Raw genomic sequence first — 26,065 nt, 5'->3', positions numbered from 1 at the left:
TCGGGAAGTGCATTATCAGAAAAGGAAACACTAGCTGGACAAGGGCTGGGGTTCTGGAGAAGCTCTGGAGGCTGAAGCCAGGGAACCTGGGACGGGGAGGTGGGTGGGGCCAGGCTGGGTGGGGCCCCGCGTACCATCCTGCGGAGTTTGGGCCCCATCTTGCTCGAGGGATGGAGATCCAGGGGAGGAGTTTGTGCTGGGGAACGGCAACATCTGGGTTGATTTTTAGGCAGGTCACTCTACCTGGAGCATTAAGGGAGGGGAAGAAGGGACAAGGACTAGAGAGAAGAGGGCCTGGCTGTTCTGATCCAAGTAGGCTGCTGCCCCAAAAGACGAGCCCGACTTAAGGCGCGGGCCCGCAGCGGGCTGGACCAGCCGCCGTCCCTGTCGGCGGGATCAAGAAGGACCCTGGGAGGGAGGCACGACGGTGCTAAGTCTCTGTAGGGCGACTCAGAGAGCCCAGGACAGGCTCTGCCGAGGTCCTTTACTCATCACCTCTCGCCGCCCCACCCCCACCCGCGCCCCAGCATCCTTGCACCCAGTTGAATCAATTCACAGTTCAGGAGCCCGGGGAACGGAATTAGTTTTTGTCTGTGAAATAGGTCTGCCCCCGTGGGGAAGCCCAGAGGGGAACGTCCGGAGGGCTTTTTCCAGAGCTGGGTGGGAGGGGAACGAGTCCGGTGCGCCGGTCGGGGGCAGAAGGGAGGTGCAGAGGCCGAGCCCTCGAGCCCCAGACCTTCGCCCCCGGCCCCGAGGCCGCCGCGGTTGTTGCCCCTGGGGCGCCGGGCGGGTGATTGGCAGTTGCCGCAGCTCTAGGGGACCCGGGTATCCAGGACCCGTGGCCGCCTCCGGTTGCCGTCCGCTGTCTCCGCAGCTAGGTTCCCGCGGCCCCATGACCTGGCCACGGCTAGCCGCGACGGCGACGACCAAGGTCCCGAGGCCTACGGTGGGCAGCGCCGAGCCTGGAGGAGACGGCCGCGGGCGGGGGCGTCCGGGCTGCCCCCTTCAGGAGCTGCCCCTGGTTGCACCGCCACTGTCATGGGCCGGCCGCCCCTGCCCGCCGTGCGCTTCCTCTCGGTGCCGCAGGCCTCGGCAGAGAGTCTGGGGGTGCTGCAGCGGGGCCCGGCACGCGACCGTCTCTGGGGTCTGGGGAGACCCGGCTTCATACCCCGCCCGCCCTGGGCCGCGAGACCCTCGGGAGGCGCCCCCGCGAGGCCAGAGAGCAGCTGGCTCCCGCCGCTTCCCCTTTCCCTGAGGCCAAGGTGGGCGCCCCGGCCCGGCTCCGGGAGCCTGGTTCGCGCGTGATGAGCACTCCGACCCCTGGCGAGGGGCGGGGAGGGNCCGACCCCCAGCCCCGCCGCCTGCCCCCTCCCCCGGGAGAGCAAACCCGGCGGCCTGCCCCGCCGGAGCAGCATCATCAAGGTAGGTGAGAGAAGGGCGCTTATCGTCCACCCCCAGCCTTTCCCGGGGTCAGTTTCCCAAGAGGGGAGCAGTGGTGGAAGGAGAGGGTTGTAAGAGGAGTCCCCTGCTAACGGGAACCACGGGTGCATGGGTTCTTGGGGTGCTTGAAGGGATTGGATGCAAACGGCATTTGGAAAGAATGGAGAGGTGATCCTTAATGTGCAGGGGGAGCTGTGCTCAGACGTTTCCAGTTGAACTTGGGGCTGTCACCTCTCCCAGGACTGGCCTGGAATTATGGCCTGCACCTGGCTGGGCAGGACATTCTCTTTTGTGGTAGCCTTGGCTGGTAACAGACGGCCTGTAACGTGTCTATTGTATGTTAAAGACAGTGGTTATGTGAAAACGTTTTCTTAAAAATCCCAAGGGGGTGAACAGGCTTATTTAATAGGTTTCTTCTGACCTGTATCTAGTTGCCTCTTGCAATTGGTGATATTTGGAGGGTGCAAAATCTCTGGTCACTCACTCACACGGAGAAATGGAGTAGGTTTCTGAACACAAATGAAGATTTCCGCTTTCTTAGGCTCAAAAGCACTGAGACATTACAGTTCTGCACAATTTAATCTTTTCCTTGCTGCAGTAGGCAGGCCTCCAGTTCTGTGGAAGTTCTTTTGAGCAGTTTGCTTGGTTTTGATATCTTTTGCATAGTGATACTTAGCAGCAGAAAGTCAGCAATTGTTTTGTGCATTTCAAACTCAAGAAGTAATATTAGGAACTCCTCTGAGTTTGTGGTGGTTTCATTCTAATACTACATTTTGTTCTGCCGTGTAAAAATACTTCTTGTGACATGAAGTGAAAAAAAAATAGTTGATGAGCTAAGAAGAGCGGAGCCTTAGGCAAGAGGAGCTCATTCTGCTTAAGTTCAGAGCAAGTATGAAAACATTGCTTTTTGAAAATCAAGGGGTTACCAGGACAGTGAGCAGCAAAGCACATTGACAGGGCTACACCCACCCTTCCTGTGGCTGATAACCCATGGGAGAGAGGGCAAAACAGGCCACAGTTTTGGCACTGGTGGTATTTCAAATTTAATTGGACCTACAGAAATCTTCTAAGTACTCTGTAGTGTCTCATGGTGTTATCAGCTTCTGCAGTAATCTCGCGAAATATACCACCTTCCTATCCTCTGTAACAGGCAGTTGTGAAACTGCTTTTCGCTTTGTCATCTGTTTGTACAATTTATGTCTGGGCAAGGGCTCAAGTGAAGGGCTTAAAGATCAAGTGTGTTAACTACCTGCAGTAGGCGAGAGTTTAAGGAAAGTAACATTTTTTTTTGCTGCATACCTGGCTTTTAAAAAGTGACTTAGATTTTCTTTTACTCTGTAGCTTCTGTTTCCATGGAAGTTGCTATCAACTATGTGTGATCATCAATCCTACTAACAGTTATGTGTCAACTCTGTTTTTATTGGTTACCTAATATTTGTATTGATACTGCATTATGGTTTTAATGAAATTTGAGGTGAAATTTCAGAGAAGATACCAGCTTACCTAATTTTAATTCTTCTTACCCAATTTGTTGGAGAGCCTATTTTTGTACTTTAAAAAGAAAAATCAAGTTTTATTGGTATTCACAGTGGGATTCACACTGTTAACTTATTTAATTAAAACAGCTATTTTTATTTTATATTCAGAATAGGAATAAGGATGATTTGCCAATATTTCTGATATGTGGAATTATGAAATTGTTGGTAGATATCATTCTTCATTGAAGATTCTAGAGGCACATGGGGGTAATCATTAATTATTCAGCAATCACTGGTTTTTGAATTTTGAAACTTTGAAAGTTATCTTTGTCATTTATTTTTTCCCCTAATGAAGGCAGTTGGTTTCTTGTTCAGAGTCGTATTGCTGGATACACATTGCCAGGAACATATTAGGGGTTCAATAGATTGCTTCCTGAATGAATGGAGGAATGATAAGGAAGCACATATTTTTATCTAAGTCCTGTTAATTTCTAAAATTGGTGGCTTGGTGTTTAGTAGTCTCATATCTTGTTCATTTTCTTATACCTCCTAAGATGACTTGATTTACTCCTTTTTCTTTCCTCTTTGTTAATGTGTATTTTCTTAAATACCCTTTGAAATGGAAATAGTGTTGAAAGTTGATCAAGCCTGGGTTATAGGAAAGGGGTATGCTATATTTAAGTAGGTAACTATTTGGTATATTTCCCCTTGCTTTGGTGCCTTGAGGATCAAGATTTTAGAAACTTAGTGTGGTATTTACTGTAGACGTAACAGTATCAAGACAATATTCTAATAGAATAAAGAGATCTTTAACATAAAATTTCATTAACCAATGAATAGTGTGCACAGACATTTTTGTCACACGAATGGCAGAAATAATTTCACCTTTGTTAAAAAACAGTAAAAAAAAAAAAAGCTTAGTAGAAGCTCATGTAAAAAAGCAATAGTGACATCTTTTCATTAGTTTCCTTATGTTCTTTTTGAATATAAGGGATGAGTTCAGTCAGGTGATGAAAAGATAGAGGCAGGAGTGGATGGGTAAGCAAGGTGATAATTGGGGGCTTGAGGTCATGGCAGGGAATTTCTGGCTAAGGAAGAGAGGCCAGTGTTTATGAGGTTGGTTTAGTTGAAATGATGGGCTGGTGAGCTATGCCTGTTTCCTAGCTTTCATCTTCATTACTGTCTTGACATTCCTCTTGTATGGGGATCCCCAAGTCAGAGGATGAAATAACAGCCCATTTGTGATAAGCAGTTATCACAGAAAGGGGGTTATTGCTGAGATGCAGGACATATGTAGAGATACACTGTGGGCTGACCAGAATTATATTTCTCATTTAAAATCATTTCTTTGGAACTCCATCTGTTTTGTAAATGTGTTGAGTAAGAAATTGTTGTAAAACTACATTTACTGCCAAAATAGTTGCACAGATCTATACTAAAGGAACTCCTTGGTTATGGGAACAGTGTTGATGAAGATTCAGAGTGAGGAGCCTTATAGAATCTTTTACAAATACGGTGAGAAGAGAAATAAATCATGGAACTCATCACCTGACTTCTCTACTTTTCCTTAGGTAACTGGAAATAGTATTACACTTTTTAGATTATTTACTAAGCCCATTACCAAGTTTTTAGGGAAGGAGCCATTATCTTTGTAATCTTAAGTAATCTAGTAAACGAAAACATCACTTTCATTTTCTCTTTCCATATTTCATTTCATCACACCATTCAGTACAATCCACGCTTTCATTTGAAACAGCTAATTTGGGGGGCGCCTGGGTGGCTTAGTCGGTTAAGCGTCCGACTTTCGCTTAGGTCATGATCTCGCGGTTCGTGGGTTCGAGCCCCGCGTCGGGCTCTGTGCTGACTGCCAGCTCAGAGCCTGGAGCCTGTTTCAGCCTGTGACTCCCTCTCTCTCTGACCCTCCCCTGCTCACGCTGTCTCTCTCTCTCCTAGAAATAAATAAAAATATTTAAAAAAAAAGAAAAAAGAAACAGCTAATTTGGTCAGTTGTTTAGGTGACATCTATTTTTTTTTACTAATACCTCAATCCTTTAACTCAAAGACTTGGTCTAAAAATGTCAAGTAGCATTTAGGCCTTAGATTTCTTTTTCATTTTAGAAAGAAATGAAGTTAAAATGCCCATTAGTTTCGATGGTTTATTTTAATTAAAACTAATTGAATATTGTGGTTGGTATATTTAAAAAGGTGATATAATTTGCATAAAGTAAAATTCACTCTTGTTGATGTTCAGTTCTGTGAATTTGACAAAAAGACACATTCATGTAACTACCGCCACAATAAGAATGTAGAATAATTCCATTGCCCTCAAAAAATTCTCCTAGTCCCTTCGTGTCTTCCCCTCTTCCCATGCCCGGGCTGTGGCAACCACTGATCTTGGGTACTTTTTTAATAGGTAGGAACTAAGCCATTGCATTTTTGGTAGTTAAGAGTAATAACAGCAGGTGCCAGTTATTAAGCACTATGTGCAAAAACACATGGGAAATGCTTACTATAATTCTGTGATATGGTCCTGCCCTCTCCAGGGAGACTGAAGAAAACCAGAGTTCAGAGAGGTTAACCACTTGCCTAATGTGCCAGAGCTGGTTTACCCCATTTTGCTAGGCTGCACTCCACTGCTCCCCAGATTACACCGACAGTTTTAAATTTTCTGTATAATTAAGGTAGCACTGGTGGTTTGGAATGCCGCATTCAATTTTTCGCTCTAAATGTAGGGGATATTGGAGGGAATCAAAAGGCTCCATTCCTTTGGCAGAAGAAGCTGAGAGATAATACAGACAGGCAGCTGTAGTTACCTATTGTGGCTGCTTGACCAGAGCCTCCACCCTCATTGGGACAATGGTGTGATCTTGTCCAAGGCAGCCCTTATTTTTCTTAATATCATTATGTCATTATCACAGTATCATAGTGTGTAGGGGAATCCCTTTTACTACCTTTATACCAACATATATATTCCTGTGTATCAATGCTGAGCCCCAAGGTAGGGAAGAAGCAGACGTTTGCATCTATTATGCGTATTTAATCAAAATAATAAAAATGTACATATGGGTATTATATTGGCCTCTGATTTAAATAAACTAGCCTTTTTTTTTTTTTTAACATTTGTTTAGTTTTGAGACAGAGAGAGACAAGAGCACGAGCTGGGGAGGGGCAGAGAGAGAGGAAGACACAGAATCTGAAACAGGCTCCAGGCTCTGAGCCATCAGCACAGAGCCCAACACAGGGCTGAAACCCACAGACCACAAGATCATGACCTGAGCTGAAGTCGGATGCTTAACCGACTGAGCCACCCAAGCACCCCTAAACTAGACGTTTTGCAGGCAAAAGAAGGGTTGTATTTATCAGTTCTGCAAGGATAATAGGTACTCAATAACCATTTCTTGAATTGGATCTTAAAAATAATGTCTGCATTTGGCTTTAGATTTTTTTGTTTGTTTATTTGTTTCTTTGCTTTGAGTGGAGGGAAGGGAGAGACAACTGTATGCCCAGCAAACGTATGGGCATATCCTAAATATTAAACAAACAGTAATTGGATCCCAAAGTGAGTTGGTGTGAATAGATAGGCAGACTGGATCATTTAGGTCAGAAAAATCTAATGCCCAATCAGCAACTCTCCACTTCACTTTGTACTAATGCATTTTGGGCCACACAGGGTAACTGTTGAAAGACCAGGGCGTGGCTGCTTGTCTCAGCCCACTCAAAGAGCTTTTGTCACAATTCAGAGTTCGGTTTGCAGGAGCAGTTAGAGGGTATTAATTTTCATGCCCTAAAAATTACTTGCTCCCTTTCTTGTTTTCCAGCCTCTCCTCCAAACAGTTGTTTGATCTGTGTTTTTTTTTTTGTTTGTTTGTTTCTTCACCAAATCCATATAGACAACTGACAGGAAAGTGTTTATTTTATTTTTTTTAATTGCTGATCTTGGTCACTCAAGTCATTTTCTTAGAATGCTCTCTCCCAGAATCTGTTCAGTTCCTTTTATAGTTCTGTGTCTTCTGCAAGAGTGCTAAACTAGACTGTTCTTTTCTTTCTTTTTTTAAATACTTGAGTTACCCATTCTTCATTATTCAACAAAATAGGGCAGTGTTATCTACAGCCTAAATGCAGATTTAATGAAGTATGAACATTCATATTTTCTCTCCAGACTTTATTTTATACATATATATTCAAGAATAGGTTCTCTATTTCTTATTAATACCAAGTTCTGGCTGTCATCTACAAGACCTCTAGATTAGTTTGGTTACCTTTTTATTTTGTATTAATGGGATTTTGCAATGCAAGGGTTATTCAGATATTTTTACCAGTTTGCCAGAAACTGTGTGTTTGCAAGCTGCCTGACCAGCTTTTTTCTACTAATAATTGTGGTGGATCGAGAGGGTTGTGCTGGGCATAAGAGTGCTGAGTAGTGGCTCAAACAAATCACAGCCACCAGGGAAGTTTCAGGAGTACCTATTTTCTTTATGTCAGAATAATTGCATAGCTTTAGGGTGCTCAGAGCATACAATTAATCACTGAGCTTTCGTGACAATTATGTGAGTGGTTCAGGCTGCTGGCAGGACTCTTGGCTGCTGGCTAGTTCCCAGTGGTGGAGAAGGGCAGGTGGCTAGGCACCGCTGGCCACCAGGGCTTGGTCACCTGGCAGGGGCAGTTATGTAAACTGTGTTTGAGCTGATATTCTCAGCTGGGCTGCACTTGGGTCACAAGCTACATGTCTGGATTATTCAAGAGGCAGAATAGTGGCAAGAAAAATAGAGGTTGTGGAGTGAGGTGCTTGGATCAGACTCTGGTTCCCTTGCTTCCTTTAGCCTTGGGCAAGGTATTTAAGTCTGTGTGTCTAGTTACATAGTCTCTAAAATGGAAAAAAAAATTAAATCCCCTCTCATAGCGTTGGGATGAAGATTAAATGAGATGATGTGTATGTGACATAGAGCAGAGTATGGTGCCTAAGAAGCAGTCCATAAACAGTACCTACTATGTTTGTTTTTGTCATTTTTAGTTTCTCTTGGAGTTTATCCTGAGTTGAGCAAACTCACTTAGTTCCATTTGAGTTGGAGATCTGCCATGCCTGTTTTGGAAGTTTTGTCTTTTGAAATATGCAGAATATACCCAGAGAAATTTCTCAGACATATTCTAAAGATGCTTTCAAAAATGATTTGTTTTGGTGCTTTTCTAAATCGGATGCGTCAGTACAACTGTCACATACCTCAGTCACCCCAGCTAAGTGATTGGAGGGTACTGAACATCATTTTCATTAAGCCAAGCGCCCATACATCTTGATTTGCCCAATCTAGATTTACACCTTTTGTCCTGACCAAATTATTAAGAGTGCGTCCTTCCCCTCTGAAAGGCGTCCCGGTTTGGATGATAAATAATGTGGTCACCCTACTGATCTGCTATGCTGAAGCCCCGTGTGACTGTTCTCCACGCCCAACTTAGCCTTTAGATTTACACCTCTTTTCTCAGCCTGTGTGCTTCCCTCCTCTCTGTCATCTTCAAAGTCTTCCTCAGGTAATCACTTCTCAGAATGAATTGTTCCTTTCTCTGCTTCCAACCACCACTCAGTATCTCTATACAGTCCTGTTTCTTTTTGCCTCTCAGGTAACTTGATCATATTCAGCAAGAGTTTGTGAAGACATCTAGTTTAATGTCTTGTGGAAAGCATGTTTTTAAGTATATACTTGTTGAATAGACATGGATGGTGTAACTTAGGGGTTCCAAGAAGATATTATTTAGCCTTCAACTGTTTTTTTTTTTTAATTGAGGTAACATTAGTATAAACATTATATTAGTGCCAGGTATACATCATAATAATTTGATGTTTGCATGCACTACAAAGTGATCATCACAATTAGTCTAGTTGCCAGTCATCGCCAAACAGTGGGTCCCCTTTACCTGTGTTGCCCACCCCGAAGCCTGTTCCCTGCTGATAGCCACCAGTCTTTTCTTTGTATCTAAAAGCTTTGTTATGTAATGTTTGTTCTTTTGCTTTTTGAATTCCACATATAAGTGAAATTCTCTGGTAGTTATTTGTCTTTCTCTGTCTGACTAAATAAGTCACTTATCATAATAACTAAGCATAATTCAAGGTCCATTCATGTTGTCACAAATGGCAAGATTTCATTCTTTTTTATGGCTGCATAGAGTTCTGTTGTATAAACAGTACCTTCTTTATGCTTTCGTCCATCAGTGGACATTTAGGTTGTCTCCGTATCTTGGCTATTCTAAGTAATGCTGCATTGAGCATAGAAGTACATATATCTTTTCATGTTAGTGTTTTTGTTTTCATTGGATAAATGCCCAGAAGTAGGATTACTGAATCATATGGTAGTTCTGTTTTTAACTTTTTTTGAGAAGCCTCTATATTGTTTTCCATAGTGGCTGCACCAATTTGTATTCCCAAAAACAGTAGTGTGCAAGGGTTCCCTTTTCTCCATGTCCTCTACAGCACCTGTTATTGCTTATCTTTTTGGTGATAGCCATTCTCACAGGTATTCTGTCCTATCTCATTGTGGTTTTGATTTACATTTCCCTGATAACTAGTGATACTGAACATCTTTTCATGTGTCTGTCTGTTGGCCCTCTGTATGTCTTCTTTGGAAAAATATCTATTTAAATCCTCTGCCCATTTTTTTATTTGGATTATTTTGTTGTTGATTTTCACTATTGATTATATGAGGGTTTTAAAAAATATATTTAAGATATTAACCCCTATCCGATCTATCATTTGGAAATATTTTCTGTTATTCACTAGGTTGCCTTTTCATTTTGTTGATGCTTCCCTTGGCTGTGTACAGGTGTTTGAGTTTGATGTCATCCCACTTGTTTATTTTTGTTTTTGTTGCCTTTGCTTTTGGAGCTGGATAAAAAAATAAATAACACTGAGACGAGTGTCACAGAGCTTATTGCCTATGTTTTCTTCTAGGAGTTTTATGCTTTCAGGTCTTATGTTTAACTCTTTAGTCCATTTTGGGTTAATTTTTGTGTATGGTATAAGATAGTGGCCTAGTTTCACTTTTTTGCATGTGGCTGTCCACTTTTCCCAGCACCAGTTATTGAAAAGACTGTCCTTTCCCCATTGTGTATTCTTGGCTCCTTTTTCGTATACTGATTAACCATATATGTGTGGCTTTATTTCTGGGCTCTCTGTTCTGTTCTTTTGATCTGTGTGTTTGTTTCTGTGGCAGTGCCATACTGTTTTGATGATTATAGCTTTATAGTATAGTTTGAAATCAGGGAGTATGATACCACTAGGTTTGTTCTTTCTCAAGTTTGCCTTGGTCATTCGGGGTCTTTTGTGGTTCCATACAAATCTGAGAATTACTTGTTCTAGTTCTGTGAAAAATGCCATTGCAGTTTTGATAGTGATAACATTCAATCTGTAAAATGCTTTGGGTAGTATGGGTATTTTTGTAAAAAATTTTGTTTTTTTAAAAAAATTATTTATATTAGAAAGAGCAAGTGAGCACCAGTAGGAGAGGGGCAGAAAGAGAGAGGGTGATAGAGAATCCCAAGCAGGCTACTTGCTGTCAGTGCAGAGCCCAACCCGAGGCTCCGTCTCACAAACCGTGAGATCATGATCTCAGCAGAAATCAAGAGTCTGAGGTTTAACTGACTGAGCTTCCTAGGCCCCCCTGGTAGTATGGACATTTTAGTAATATGAGTTCTTCCAACCCATGAGCATGGAATGTTTTTCATTTATTTGTATCTTTTTTCGATTTCTTTATTCAGTGTCCTACAGCTTTCAGTGTACAGGATTTTCACTTCTGTGGTTACGATTATTTTTAGGTATTTTATTCTTTTTGATGCAATTATAATGGGATTGAAAAATCTTTTTATGATAGTTCATTATTAGTATATAGAAATGTAACAGATTTCTGTGTATTAATTTTGTATCCTACAACTTTGCTGAATTCATTTATTCTAACAATTTTTCAGTAAAGTCTTCATGTCATCTGCACATAGCGACAGTTATACTTCTTTGTTTTTAATTTGGATGCTCCTTCTTTTTCTTGTCTACTTGCTCTGGCTAGAATTTTCAATACTGTGTGGAATAAAAGTGGCAAGAGTGGGTATCCTTGTCTTCTTCCTGATCTTAGCAGAAAAGCTTTCAGCTTTTCATTGTTGAGGATAAGGTTAGTTATGTGTTTGTTAAAAATAGCCTTTATTGGGTTGAGATATACATTACATCTATACCAGCTTATTGAGAATTTTTTTTCATAAATGGATGTTGGATTTTGTCAGGCACTTTTTCTGCATTTATTAAGATGATCATATAATTTTTCTCCTTCATTTTTTAAAGTGGAGTATTATGTTGATTGATTTGTGGATGTTTAATTAACTTTACATCCCTGGAATAAATCTCACTTGATCATGGTGTATAATCCTTTTAATGTATTCTTGAATTTGGTTTGCTAATATTTTGGTGAGCAGTTTTGCCTCTCTGTTCATTAGGGATATTGGCCTGTAATTTTCTTGTGGTGCTTGTTAAGTTTTGGTATCAGGGTAATGCTGGTCTCATAAAATGAGTTTGGAAGCATTGGTCTCTCCAGATTTTCCATTTGTTCATGATTCAGTCTTGAAAGATTGAATGTTTCTAGGGATTTATCCATATCTTCCAGAGTTATCAACAGTTCAATAGTTTGTTGGTATGTAATTATTCATAGTAGTCTCTTATGATGCTTTGTATTTCTATGGTATCTGTTGTAACTACTCTTTCATTTCTCTTATTCATTTGTTCATTCATTCATTCATTTATATTTTTAGAGAGGGAATGAAGGCAGGGGAGAGGGGGAGAGGAAGAGAGGGAATCTTAAGAAGGCTCCATGCTCATCACAAAGCCTGACGTGGGGCTCGATCTTATGACCGTGGGATCATGATGTGAACTGAAACCAAGAGTCAAATGCTTAGCCGACTGAGCCACCCAGATGCTTCTCTTTCATTTCTGGTTTATTTGAGTCTTCTTCTTTTTTTCTTTGTGAGTCTAGCTAAAGATTTGTCAGTTTTGCTTATCTTTTCAAAGAACTGCCTCTTAGTTTCATTGATAATTTCTAATTTTTTTTTGGTTCCTATTTCATTTATTTCTGCTCCGATCTTTATTATTTTCTTCGTTCTACTAACTTTGGGCTTCATTTTGTTCTTTTTTGTCTCATTCCATTGGGGCAAAGTTAGATTATTTATTTGAGATTTTTCATGTTTCTTGAGGTAGGCCTGTATCACTACCAGCTTCCCTCTTAGAACTGTTATTTGCTGCATCCCTTAGATTTTGGATTATTGTATTTTCATTTTTGTTTGTTTTAAGGAATCTTTTGATTTCTCCTTTGATTTCTTTGTTGACTCATTGGTTGTTCAATAGCTTGCTGTTTAATCTCTATATATTTGTGATTTTTCCAGTTCTTTTCCTTGTAATTGATTTCTCCTTTTATATCATTGTGGTCAGAGAAGATGCTTGCTGTGATTTCAGTCTTCTTAAATTTATTCTGACATATTGTGGCCTAACATGATCTATCCTGGAGAATGTTCCATGTAAACTTGAGAAGAATGTGTATCCTGCTGCTTTTGGATAGAATGTTTTGCATGCATCAATTAATATATCTCTATATCCATCTGGTCTATCCATCTAAAATCTATTATCCATCTCGTCTAAAGTGTTGTTTAAGGTTAGTGTCTCCTTATTGATTTTCTGTCTGGATGATCTATCCATTGATCTAAATGGTGTATTAAAGTCCCCTACTATTAGTGTATTACTGTCAATTTCTCCCTTTAGTTCGGTTAATATTTGCTTTATATATTTGGGTGCTCCTGTTTTGGGTGTATTAATATTTACAAATCCTTTTGTTGGATTGGTACACTTATATTTATGTAGTGTACCCCCACTTTTTTTGTCTCTTATGATACTCTTTGCTTTAAAGTCTATTTCATCTGATATAAGTATAGCTGCACTAATTTTCTTTTTTTCATTTATGTGGAAGATCTTTTTCTATCTTTTTACTTTTGGTGTGTGTGTTCTTAGATCTGAACTGAGTCTCTTATAGGCAACATATGGATGAATCTTATTTTTTTAAAATCCATTCAGCCACTCTGTCTTTTGATAGGAGAATTTGGTCCATTTACATTTGAAGTAATTATTAATTTTTAGATCCTGTTTCTTTCTTCTTTTGCTCTTTTCCTTTGTGGTTTGATGCCTTTCCTTAGTGTTATGTTTCAATTGCTTTCTCGCTATCTTTTATGTATCTACTCTAGGATTTTGCTTTGTGATTATCATGAGGCTCACTTACAACAGCCTGTCAAGCAATCTATTTTAAATTGATGGCAACTTAAATTTTAACACATTCTAAATTCTACATTTTTACCCTTGCTTCTTATGTTTTATGTTTTTGATGTCATATGTTATCTTTTTATTTTGTGTATCCCTTAACTAATTGTAGTTAATTTTACTAGTTTTGTCTTTTAACCTTCATACTAGCTTTTAAGTGACTAATCCACTACTTTTAAAAAAAAATATTTATTTATTTTTGAGAGAGAGAGAGAATGAGTGCAAGCAGGGGAGGGGTGCAGGAGGGGAGGGGACAGAGGATCTGAAGTGGGCTCTGTGCTGACAGTGGCAAGCCCAGTGAGGGGCTTCAAATCATGAACTGTGAGATCATGACCTGAGCTGGAGTTGGACTCTCAATGAACTGAGCTGGCCAGGCACCCTGTTAATCCACTGCTTCTACTATATATTTATCTTTACCTGTTAGGTTTTTACCTTTATGGTTTCTTGTTATTAGTTGTTCACTTTTCATGTTAAAGAAGTCTCTTTCACATTTCTTGTAAGGCCAGTTTAGTGCTGATAAAATCCTTTAGCTTTTGCTTATCTGGGAAACTCTATTTTCCCTTCAATTCTGAATGATGATCTTTCCTGGTGGAGTATTCTTGGTTGGAAGTTTTTTCTTTTAGCATTTTGAATATATCATGTCACTCACTTCTGGCTTGCAAAGTTTCTGTTGAAAAATCAGCCGATAGTCTTATACAGATTCCATTTTATCTAAAAGTTGCTTTTCTCTTGGTGCTTTTAAGATTCTATGTTTTCCTTTTGACATTTTAATTATATTTCTTGGTGAGGATGTCTTTGGGTTTGTCCTATTTGAAACTCTCCATGATTCCTGAACCTGGATTTTTCTTTCCTTCCTCAGGTTAGGGAAGTTTTCAATCTTTATTTTTTCAAATAAGTTTTCTGCCCCTTTCTCTCTTCTCCTGTGACCCCTATAATGTGAATGTTATTCTGCTTGATGTTGTTCCATTGATCCCTTAAGCTATATTTACTTTTTAGAATTATTTTTTTCTTTCTGTGGCTTTGTTTTGGTGAGGTCAATGGCCCTGTTTTCCAGGTTGGTGATTCATTCTTCTGCTTCATCTAGTCTGCTGTTAAACCCCTCTAGTGTATTTTTCAGTTCAGCTATTGCATTCTTCAGCTCCGTGGCCTGTGTTTGGTACTTTCTTGTATTTTTCATTTCTTTGTTGAAGTTCTCATTGTATTCATTCTTCTCCTGAATTTGGTGAGCATCTTCATGACCATTACTTTGAACTCTTTATCAGGCTGTGGGAGAGTGCTGAGGGTGCAGCTCACATGTGGCGTTAGTGATATTGGGGAAGAGCACTTGTGGCAGGCCATGCCCACCCCTTTAGAGATATAGGAGAAGAACACTGGGATGGGGCATACTGGCAGCTTTAGCAAGGCTGTATCCATGCATACCCACCTGAACTAGCAAGATGGAGGGAGAGTGCGAAAATGGTGCTCACCAGTGCTTCTGTCCCCACAGAATCCCACCAGGTTCCTGCCCCTCTGACAGATGCTTTATGATTAGAAAATGAATCTCCTTCATGTATTATCCAGTTACCTTTCAAACTACTGCCTTTGTGTTGGTCCTAGGATGAGCAAATCAATACATAAGCCACTCAGAATGACTATCTCAGATTCCCATTGACCCCTTGGGACCCCTGGACATAAGCCCTGTTTGTTTATTTTCAAAGCCAGACATTTTGGGGGCCTCATCTTTCCCATGCAGGTCCCAAGGTTTGGTGTGCCTGATGTGGGGAATGATGCTCTTACTCCTTGGGGAAAGGCTCTGGACCTGTGAAATTCTCCCCCACCCCCATTGTGGGTTGCTATGCTAGGCATGGAGTTTTTGGCAAGACCCTGTCTTTCTGCATCTTCTACCCATCTTGATGTGGTTCTTTTATTCCTTTCTGTGGAGGGGTTTGTTCAGCTAAGTTTTTAGTTCTTTTCCAGCAGGAATTGTTCCATGTATAGCTGTAGATTTGGTGTTAAGTGGGAAGAGGTAGGTTCAGAATCTTCCTATGCTGCCATCTTGGACCTCCTCCAACTCCAGTTGGTTTTGATTGAATGTAAAACTCAGTGGACTGTGTACTTCAAAGAAGAAATTTATTTCACATACACAATTTTGGAAACAATCAAATGGAAGGAAATGCCTTCATTTAATTTAGATCCAGGAATTTGGTTGGTTCAAGAATTATTCTGCAAGATGTTAATATAAATGATCTGCCCCTTTTGTGCCCCTGAAATCAGAGTAGACCTTTGAAAATTTCTTTTGATTTATGTTCTGCTATCAAACTTGAAAAACCATGGCAAGAGATCTTTACTTTTTGTTAAAGCATTTAATCTCTTTTCTGGTATTTAGTTTCTTTAACTGATATATATAGTTTCTGCTTAATTTTAGCCTATTTTTAAGGACCTGAATTACTTTTTATTGTCATTAATATTGGATTGTCAAAAGACATTCATTGGGAGTGCTGTAGAATTAATAGTAAAAAAGAAAGTACATAAAGAATGTAGAATACTAATAGGCAGAATTGCAGAAGTAGGATCTTTAATCCCTCAGCATATTTTGTCATACAGTGTTAGAAATTCTGCCTTTTGTTGCAACTCAAGGATTGGGTGTAGAAGGGAAGTGCTTTATATGCATCATCTCATGCAGGTCTCCCCACAGCCTGCAAGGAGACATTATCATTTCCTTTTAACAGACAGGGAAACTCATTCCTCAAGGTTTGGGAATTTCCAAGCAAGGTCACAGAAACTGTAAGAGCCAAAGCCCACATGAGACCAGGTTTCACTGACTTGAAAGCCCACACTTTGAACTACTCATCCCCCACTTTCTACTTTATCTTCTGACATGTATCTTTGACTTTCTCCTTTTTTCTCCTGTTTGCCTAAGGCATTCTGACTCCTTCATCATGGCCGTTTCTACCAGTCCTAAAATAGATAAGTGATTTTTAGGAAATTTTGGCCTTTTGTGGCTGAATCTTAGGATGAAGCCAATATGTGCCTAATCAACAAAAAGCCATAGTGATAGTCCTGTCCACCATAGATTTCTGTCTCATCCACAAAACTATAGATTTCTATCTCATTCACAATGCCAGGATCTTGTCTTTTTCCTCTCTGTTAGCTTTGAGAAAGCAGATAGTAATTTGTAACAATTTGTTTTTAGGTGAGCTTCTTCTATTAGTATCTATTCCTATTACTGTTTTGGAATTGCAAATAATTATGAAATTATAGAATGCATTAATCCTTACAACACATTACTAGAAAATTGGTATTCAGGTATTTTCATGGAGCAGGCTAAATATACTGATTTGTAAATGTTAATAGCCAGAAACCAAGCAGCTGGATTTAAAAGTAATTAATAATGTAGATTCATGGAATATTTAGAACGGAAAGAGATTATGTAAAATTCTTTTGTAGTTAGAGATACACAAGGCCGTACTGATTAGTACATTTAGCTCCTGGCGATGGTTGAGTTCATTTATTTGCATATTAGCATAACAGAATTGGAAAAAATTTGTTATGTAATACTGCAGTATATGAGTATTAATAGAACAAGAGATGTGGTCTTCCAAACAGCTATTTTTGAGAATTTGTTTTTTGCTATAGATAGCTGCACGTGTATGCATGCTATACTTGTGCATGTGTATACTCTGAAGACTGTTTATAAATAGTAACGATTAAGAGCAAATCAAATAATGTAGTGGTAGGTTGACATGAGTCCTGTCTTATAAGAGACTGATGGGTAGCAGGTGTCTGCTCTCAAAATTGAAAATGCCCAGGAAGGGGTTGGCTCTTTTTTATGAGCATTGCTGATGAAGCCTCTCTTGCTCTTGACCAATTAGTGTGGCCACAGAGGGATAAGTGACCTCATTGCAGTTACCATTAGAATCACAAGCCATATGACTCTCTCCATATGGTTTCCTGCTATCTTTTATTTTTCATTTTCCTTCTGAGCTCTGATATCCTGTGGGCATAGTAGATGTGATTTTTCAAAAGATAATATGGCTTAATGTTTCTTATTGAAGGAAATGCAGTGATTAACTTAAATTTTTATTTCTAGCAATCCATGCTAATAGTCCAAATAAATATCTAAAGAATTATTCAGATGTTTCATATTGGAATTCATAGAATTTCTGATATAATGCCAGTTTTAAGAATGTGTTTATCTTTGGAGTTTTCGATGGTTTGTTGAAAGAGATCTGTTCAAGGCTTTCTCTAGTTTATATGTATTATCATAAATTTTTTATATATTATAAATAACCTTAGAAGTAGAATTGCTATGACCTAGGATATGTATATGTTTAGCTTTAGTAGATATTATCATGTAATTTTTCACCCACCAGGTTCTGGTTGTGCTAAATGCTTACTAACACTTAGTATGGTTATGTGGTAGTACCTTACTGTGGCTTTTAGGTTGCATTTCCCTGATAACTAGTGATGTTGGACACACTTTCATATGTTTTCTTCATCATTTGGATATTTTCTTTTGTTCAATACCCATTAAAAAAGTTGGGCTTTTATCTTTTAAAACATTGTAGGACTTCTTTACATTTTCTGGATATGTCTTTTGTATGATACATATATTTAAGATGTTTTCTAGTATGTGAGTTGTATTTTCCCTGTCTTAAAGGGTGTCTTTTATTGAATGCCAATTCTTAGTTTTAGTGAATCCAGTTTATCAGTGTTTTCCTTTATGGTTATTATTTTTGTGTCATATTTAAGAAACCTTAGCTTAAGACCATGTAGATATTAATTTATTTAATTTTAGAACCTTTATTTTCACAGTTACATCCACAGTATATCTGGAATTTATTTTTGTGTATGGTGTGAGATATGGGTCAAGATTTTCTGTCCATATAAATATCCGATGAATTAATTCAGCACCATTTATTTGAAAATATCATTTCCCCCCACTGCATTGTATTGGCCCTTCATCATAAATCAAGAGACTGTGTATGTGTGGGTCTGTTTCTGGAATTTATTTTGTTATATCGGTTTATTTGCCTACCCTTCTATTCACACCACACTGTCTTTCTTACTAGTTATATAGCAAGGTATATACCCAAATGTGCTAGATTGAAAGATGTGTACAACAATGCTTATATAGCAGCATTAATTGTAACAGCCCCAAACTGGAAACAACTCAAAATGCCCATGTTGTAAAATAGCATATCATACAATGGAATATCATAAAGAAGAAAGAAAGAAAGAACCAAATGAACAGATAACTGCTATATGTACCATGCCAGTGTCTCAAGCATAATGTTAAGGGAAAGATATCAGAGGTAAAGCTAAGGGAAAGATACCAGAGATAAAGCAATACGTATAGTAGGATTCCATTTATGTAAGTGCATAAGCAGGCAGACTAATTTGTGGTGATAAACATCAGAATAGTGGTTACATTTGAGGCTAATGACTGGGAGGTGGAACCAATAGTAATTTTTGGGTGCTGCATGACAATAATTTTTGGCTGCTGGATCTGGGGATGACTTCAAGAGTGGGCACTTTGTAAAAATCCATTGACGTGTATACACTCATGAATTTTCTGTAGGTACATTATATTTCAATAAATAGGTTGATTTGAACAAACCCATTGTGAAAATGAATCAAACTCCAGTACTTTATTGGCTGCTTCACTCTGCAGTAGGTGGCGGGCGGTGCCTTTCACAGTATGCTTCAGTCTGGTGATCAACACGTGTCTTTTAGCTGCAGTGGAGCATTTGTGCCGTGGTCAAACCTGGTGGGCGTCCTGAGCTGAGTGATGGTGCAGAGGGCAGGTAGAGGGACGGGCAGCCTGCTGGGGCAATGTGATGACTCTCTCTTTCGGGGCTGTATTGAGGGCACATAAGTATCTGGGCCTGTGTGGGAAGGTGACCCCGTGGTGAAGGGTGTCTTGGTCATTGGAGTCATTTTTACACTATTGTGATTGCTGGGAGTTTTCATGACTTGGTGTCGTGTTGAGCGTCTGAATCCCTTCAGGTGCGCTCAGAAAGTTTAATATTCGAAAGTGTGCTACTCATAGAAAACTTTGAGAACCACTCATTTGTGGAGCACCTGTTCTCTGCATGACAGTTTTCTAGATTGCGCTTTTTGATCTCAGAAGCAGTTAGCAAACAGAAACCAGTTTTCCAGGTCTTTAAGACAAAAGTGAGAGTTGGCTGATCACCTCTCAATGCCTAGAATCCTAGATGTCAGCATACGGTTTTAGTTCTACTGAACACTTACTGTCCCATCTGACTACTCTTCCAGGTGCGGAAAACACCAAATCTTTAGATGGGTCATTTTAGGACACCAGAATTAAATCTGGTTTCTAAAATTAATAATGTGTAGATCTACTCGAGTCCAATTAAATCAGAATTTTGGGGGATTTCCTAAAGTGCCCTGGGAGATTTTAAGGTGTAGCTAGGGTTAAGAACAGCTGTGAAGCCCTTCTCCTACGTTAGGTCTGCGCTGCGTTTAGCTCTGTTAGAGATGAGCGAGCGGGCAGCTCTGGGGTTCCGCAGGAGACAGACTCGGGGTGATCCTGTGGCTCGTGGGGTGCAGTGGGTAGGGCAAAACCTTCAGCTGCTTCTGAGGAGCTTTCCCGTAAGGAGTTGAGCTGCCCTTTTTCTGAGGGGATAAAAAATACTGAAGAAGAGGAAAAATTCCTTAGTCAAATCTGGAGAAACAGAATTTTTTAAAGTATGAAATAGTCTATACTGTGTACTCATCAGAAGAATGTATTTTTGATCCAAGTAAGGGAGTATGTTGTGTCAGTTCTCCCTGCAAAGCCTGGGTTGATTATTTGGAGCCTTAATCTACCTGGATTAATCATTACTGTGCAGTACTACTTCCTCATCCATCTCTTGACTCTTTTCTATCCCTCATAAGACAAAGAACATCTGTGCACCTAGGACATTCTGCACGTGGAAGGAGAACCTCCCTGCTGGGAATATTTGACTGAGCCACGAGCACTATTTCTAGAGATTGGTGATTGTACATTTCAGATTTTGCTGAAAGGAGTCTTTACATTTCCTTTAAGCACCTCATCTTGTGTTTAGGTGGCCGTGTGCAGTAAAAATCCTTTTCAGGATTTTTTCAGGAGATTATAAATCGACACTTGTGAGAGAGGTATCTCTCTGTACGTGTAATTTTTGCTGGGAGGAAGAGAACCAATCCAGTGACGCTTCAGTGCACCCCATTGTGGCGAGCTGACAGTCTGGGCTGGTATGTCATGACCTTTGGGTGAACGTCTGCTTTCTGAATGCTGTGGCATTTTCTTCTTGCCACACAGCCCCTTGCGGTCAAGAAGAATGGCCATTGAGCTCCCAGAGCATCTGTAAAATATATTTTATTGGCTGCAAAGTGGTAACACGAAACTATCCAGTGTCGTGTAGTCATGGCCTTAAGTACACACCAAGTAACTTTTCTCCTTAACTTGGTTGCTCTGTTAGCACATCATCATCATTCACATTTATTCTGTCAGGTCAGTTTATTTCTCTTCCACATTAGCATGGGTGGATCTTCCAGCAGAGAAGCTTGTGTCCGCTCCTTCTGGGCAGACACTACAGAAGAGAAGAATCCGATAGGAGGGCCGAGTCTCTGGGACGCTGGTCTCTAGAGGCTGGAGGAGTCCCCACAGTTTGGCAGCAGAGGAGTGTTATGGTGCCTTCCTGATCATGATGAGGACCTGCTTATTGAGATATACAATTTAGTTTCCTTCTTTATAAGTGGGAAGAATGGTAGAAATGAACTCTAACATTCTTTGGGGGGAAAGCCTATAATCTTTTTGTGAAAATTTGGTACTCTGTAGTATTTTCCAAGCAAAGAATCTATAAAGAAAAAATTCTTTCCTACAACATAATTAGCTAGATCTTCTTATCCATCTTCTTTGTTAGGGAAGACGGTATTGTTGAAGAATATTTTTAAATAGTCAAATAGCCCTTTTGTCCCAAAGAATAGCTGCTATTGATGAACGCTATCCCGAGGGACCTGGGAACAAGAAAGTGAAACAGTGCGAAAAGCAGGCTTACGGGGCTCTGCTGGGCTCCTTACTTAAAAGTAGATGAGAAGTGTTCTTTCTGGGGCAGCGCCCTGACCCACTGCCTTTATCCTGCTGTCCTCATCATTACCAGATAGCGAGGTAAAAAACAAAGAGGAAGATGCCTTAGAAGATGTCACCGAGTAACAGGGTGTGAGAAAGCTCCTGTCCCCAGAGAGAATTCGGCAGCTCCCTGACCCACTATTCCTAGGAACACCAGGGGCCACTGGATCCGTCAGTCATGCTCCAAAAGATAGCTTTCAACCTGTTCCGTACCAGGCTATCGATAGGAAGAGATGTCCTTGCACAGCAAGCTGGAAGAGATTGCTAGAGGTGCCACCCAACTATGTGAGGGTAGGGATGGGCGGGGAGGGTGCGTGCTGGAATCAGTATCTCGGCAGTCCCTTAATCCACTGTTGGCACACACTTGGGCACACTCATCAGGAGGCTGTATTTTAAAGGTGATGGAGAGGAAAACAGAGGTGTAAGGAAAGGGACAGGCAGCTCTGGGGTGCTCTGCCTCTGTTGCTGTCGAGGGGATGTCCTCCATAAACAGCTCCAGGAGCTAATTCACGTGAGTGGTAGATTGAAGCACGTCCCCAAGACATGCCGTGGAGCTGTGACCTGTGTGCAAACAAGAACAGTAGACAGGTTAGTCTGGCTTGTGAAGGTGACAACTGGATAAGAGAGAGCGAGGAACAGTCAAGCAACTATGTTTGCAGGAAGGCCAATTTCATCTGTAGAGAGGACAGCTAATCTAGCCTTAGGCTCTTCTGCTGCATCTGGACTGAGCAGTCCCCTGGGGTTAGGTTTAAAAACAACTTGAGAAGAGCCTCAAGTAGGTTGGGAGGCTGGATTCCCCTGGTGTCCCTGGAGAGGCTCCAGTGTGAGACATGAACTCCATCCAGCTCCAGCGCTCAGGAATCTGACCTTAGAGACCCAGGGCTGCCGGTCCAGAGTTCAGGGCTCTGATTTAGGGTCTGTGCCTCTGTGTGATAGAAAGGACTCTGCTTTCTCCTCTTTTTGCTGTAAGAAATACCAGATTTCTTGTCTGCCAGATTTCTTACATGTCTTTTGGGCACCTGGGTAAGTACTCGTTGCATAACTGATGTGTTAAGTAAAACCTGTATAGATCTGAGGAGGATCTGTTATCTGAATGATTCAGTTTCTGCCATTTTACTGTTGATTTGATTTTCTGTGTGAGAAAGGTCCATGCTGTTCCTGTAAGTTTGCTCATAAATCCATTAAGCTACTTGCACTCCTCCCCTCAAAAACCCCAGCAAAACCTCTGTCCTGTTTTAAAGGTCATATTTTAATTTTTCCCCTTCTTTTATCATCCATAACTTAAAATGTTGTTTTCAATACTTGCTGTTCCACCTTATTTGAATATCATGTTTTGGTTTCATATTTTTAATTTCGCTCACTCTTTGACTTTAGTTTGCTTACTGTTTTAAATGAAACACTGATCCCGAAGCCTGTGTATTCTCCCCAGCCCATCACTGTTATTATTTCTCAGGTCTGTGAACTGGGGGGCTGGCACGATTGTTTTCGAGCGACGTTGAGGTCTTCATCTCAGGATCTCAAAAGGGTCTGTGTAGTACAGTGACTGTGATACTAAAGAAAATCACCTTCATATTATTGAGGACTGCGGTAAAAATTCAGAGAGAAAAATTCATGCAGTCCCTTAAGGCAATAACTTAAATACAGTTATTTCTGTATTTTTTAGTATTTTTTTTAGTATTTTTTCAGTGTACTTGAAAAGATAATGCTTTTCATTAACAAAATTACAAATTACACTTTTATTTTTTTCTCAGAGAGAGTATCCAGTTGAAGACAGAGGATCTGAGCTTCATATCTATCTTAAATTTTGACTTTTAAGAAAATCAGTTAAACTCTTTGTTTTTTTTCACAAATAGTTTATTGTCAAATTAGTTTCCACATAACACTCAGTGCTCATCCCCACAAGTGTCCTCCTCCATGCCCATCCCCCAGTTAAACTCTTTATGTTACCGTATTTTCTGTAAATTGAAATATAGCTACATGTTGGTTGATCTGTTGGTTGATAATTATCCTGATGTTTTGAAATAAGTTTAAAACCCCTAAAGCAAGGTGTTTTGAAAACATAAAATGATGGTTAAAAAAAAACCTTCATAAACAAAAAAAAGGAGCAAATTCATTTGTATGTTAATAACACCTCATATTTGCATAGTTCTTTAATTTCTAAGAGGCACATTTAACATCAGCTCAGTTTCCTTTCACAGTTGTCTTGTGCCGTAGACATCATTTGGTGGCCCCCATTTTACAGGCGAAATGTGGAGGCCTGTGTGTACAAAGTCACATGTGGTCACACGGAATGTTAGCAAAGGCTGAGGGGGGTCCCAGTACCCTTGGCCTGCCATCAGGCCCTCCATTCACTCTCCATGCTACCCAGATACCTTCACACAGTTTACTCACATAAATCAGGAAGGTGGCGCTTAATTCTTCACCCACTTAACTAACAAGAGACAAAAATAGAAACCCAGTATCATCAGCAGCTAATCTTGGGGCAGCACCTATTTGAGGTGCCGAGCTGTACGGCTGACCGAGAAACCAGAACTTGTTTTTCTGTTGTGAGGGCTCTGGAGTCTAGTGCCTTGAGCATTTGTCTCTGGCCCTCTATTACGTAGAAAAGTTAACTGCTTCAGTGCTTCTTCTGATAAGGCAGAGCATCTATGCGTCCTTGAAGTGAAAAAAGTTACGTTTTTTTTCTGAACTTATTTAGCAGGCTGGACCTATTTGTCATTCCAAGAGAGCAACAGTAGTATCACACTGGGCCATTCTGGAGGCCACCTGTTGCTTTCAAGAGCTACATGGAAGGCGTGGCTCCAGGGCAGCTGGAGACCCTTCAGAATGTGGGGGCGGCCATCGTGCCAGCTGCGCTGGGGCAGTCCCATTCCCACGGTCACATGACCCAGGGTGGAGCCGGTGCCATTGAGGGTCACAAACTGTCCTTCTCAGAGGAAAAGATCCCGACTCCACTCTCTGGGCCAAGTCTGCATCCCTCACTCTGGGTGGGTAGCACCCACACAAGTGGACAGCTGTGGGCAAGGAAATCTGAGGATGTCCATCCTGTCACCTCCTCACCACCATCCTTAGCATACGGTCTCAGCTCCTGCTCTTCAGAGAAACCCCTGAGCCTTTGTCCTGAGAGCTGTTCACCAGTCTTCCTTCTTCATGGTCGGGGGCTGCCTGCCTGCCTTCCCGGCTGTCCCTGTGCCCCAGCTCCCCTTCTCTCCCCCTGTGCGTGTGTCTCCTCTGTGAGCACGCATATATGCTCAGGTTCTTAAACAAGGAAGGTCGCCGTAACCTCCCTTCCTCCCTCTTCAGCTCTCTCTTCAGCTGGGTCTTGCAAGAGTGTGATCTTCTGCTCTGTGTCCTTTCCTTGCATTCATTCCTCCACCGTCTGCCACCAGTGAAGGTCATCAGGGCTCACCGTGCCATATGGTTACCAGGCCTGCTTCCCTTATCTCAGGCTTCATCCTGGACAACTTTTCCACAGCCATGGCAGCAGTTAACTAGGGGTTCGCTGTTGAGTCTTCAGTTGATGTCTGTAGTCAGATGCGTCCTGGGAGCCCCAGATACATCTGTCTGCTTAGCACACTCAGCGCATGTCACTGCTGTATGTTCCAATCTTGACTTCCCTTTCGTATCCTGCTCCCACCCTCCTCCTGGCCCCTGTCTGCAGTTATTTAGTGTGGCAGTTGGAACCACCAGCCATCCGCCTTTCTTTATGGTCAAAGAATCAGTCTGGATTAAAGAGTATTTTTTTTTTTTTAAGGAGTTGGAAAGCTTACGAAATTATAGCAAGCTCTTCTCTCACAAGTAAAATGCTTGCATTTACATTCTTTTTTTTTTTAAAGAAATGATCAGTTCTAATACATGTTGCTATTAAAATTTAAGTAAGTGCATGATTTCTGTGGCAGGAACATGCGCTGAATTGAACTAAAATGATCTAACTCATAAGTATAACTTTCTAATTTGCATTCGAAAATGGCTTGGTGGAAATTGTATAACTAGGTATTCATCTACCTCTCCCCTCAACCTCCATTAAATTTTGAGAGTCTCTCCCAACTTGCCATGAAGTGGTTTACTTAAAGTTACAAAGCAACATTTAATTTGTATCTGGCTCAGAACCATTTGTTTCCAATAGAAGAGGTGTTATAAGTTAGGAATGGGCATATTTATGAGCCAGAGAGGGACAATTTTTAAGCATTTTGAAATGGGGTATCCATATGTAGAATTTATTTTCTTTTAAGGTTTCAGTTTGGAGTCCAATCATCTTTAGACTAAGGCAGCAATTCTTATTCTGGGACTCATGATTTGCGATTTTTTCCCATTAATTTCTTACTTTTTTTTGTTTTTTAAATTTTTAAATATTTATTTATTTTTGAGAGAGAAGACAATGCGCTAGCAGGGGAGAGACAGAGAGAGAGGGAGACACAGAATCCAAAGCAGGCTCCAGGCTCTGAGCTAGCTGTCAGCACAGAGCTAGATGCAGGGCTCGAACCCACGAACTGTGAGATCATGACCTGACCCGAAGTCTGGCACTTAAACTGACTGAGTCACCAGGTGTCCTGCTTTTTCTTTCCCTTTCTTTCTTTCTTTCTTTTTTTTTTTTTGATTTTTAAAAATGTTTACTTATTTTTGAGAGAGAGTGAGTGGGGAAGGGGCGGGGGGGGGGGGTGGGAATAGAAAATACCAAGGAGGGTCTGTGCTGTCATTGCCGAGCCCAATGCGGGCCTTGAACCCATG

General features: G+C 40.8%; 1 protein-coding gene across 1 annotated transcript in view; it reads left to right on the top strand.

Annotated features, from left to right (window-relative positions):
• Nucleotides 1–1,347: 1,347 nt before the first annotated feature.
• PLCL2 (phospholipase C like 2) overlaps nt 1,348–26,065 on the top strand; it is a 185,154-nt gene continuing 160,436 nt past the window's right edge. The window contains exon 1 of the mRNA XM_077750889.1: nt 1,348–1,422. The gene's annotated coding sequence lies outside the window, so the exon portion shown is untranslated. The remainder of the gene's footprint in view (nt 1,423–26,065) is intronic.

Source organism: Crocuta crocuta, unplaced genomic scaffold (genome assembly GCF_008692635.1).
Source record: "Crocuta crocuta isolate KB4526 unplaced genomic scaffold, BGI_CrCroc_1.0 scaffold279, whole genome shotgun sequence".
Lineage (NCBI taxonomy): Eukaryota > Metazoa > Chordata > Mammalia > Carnivora > Hyaenidae > Crocuta > Crocuta crocuta.
Note: the sequence above shows the minus strand (reverse complement) of the source record. Positions and strands in the feature narration are given on the sequence as shown.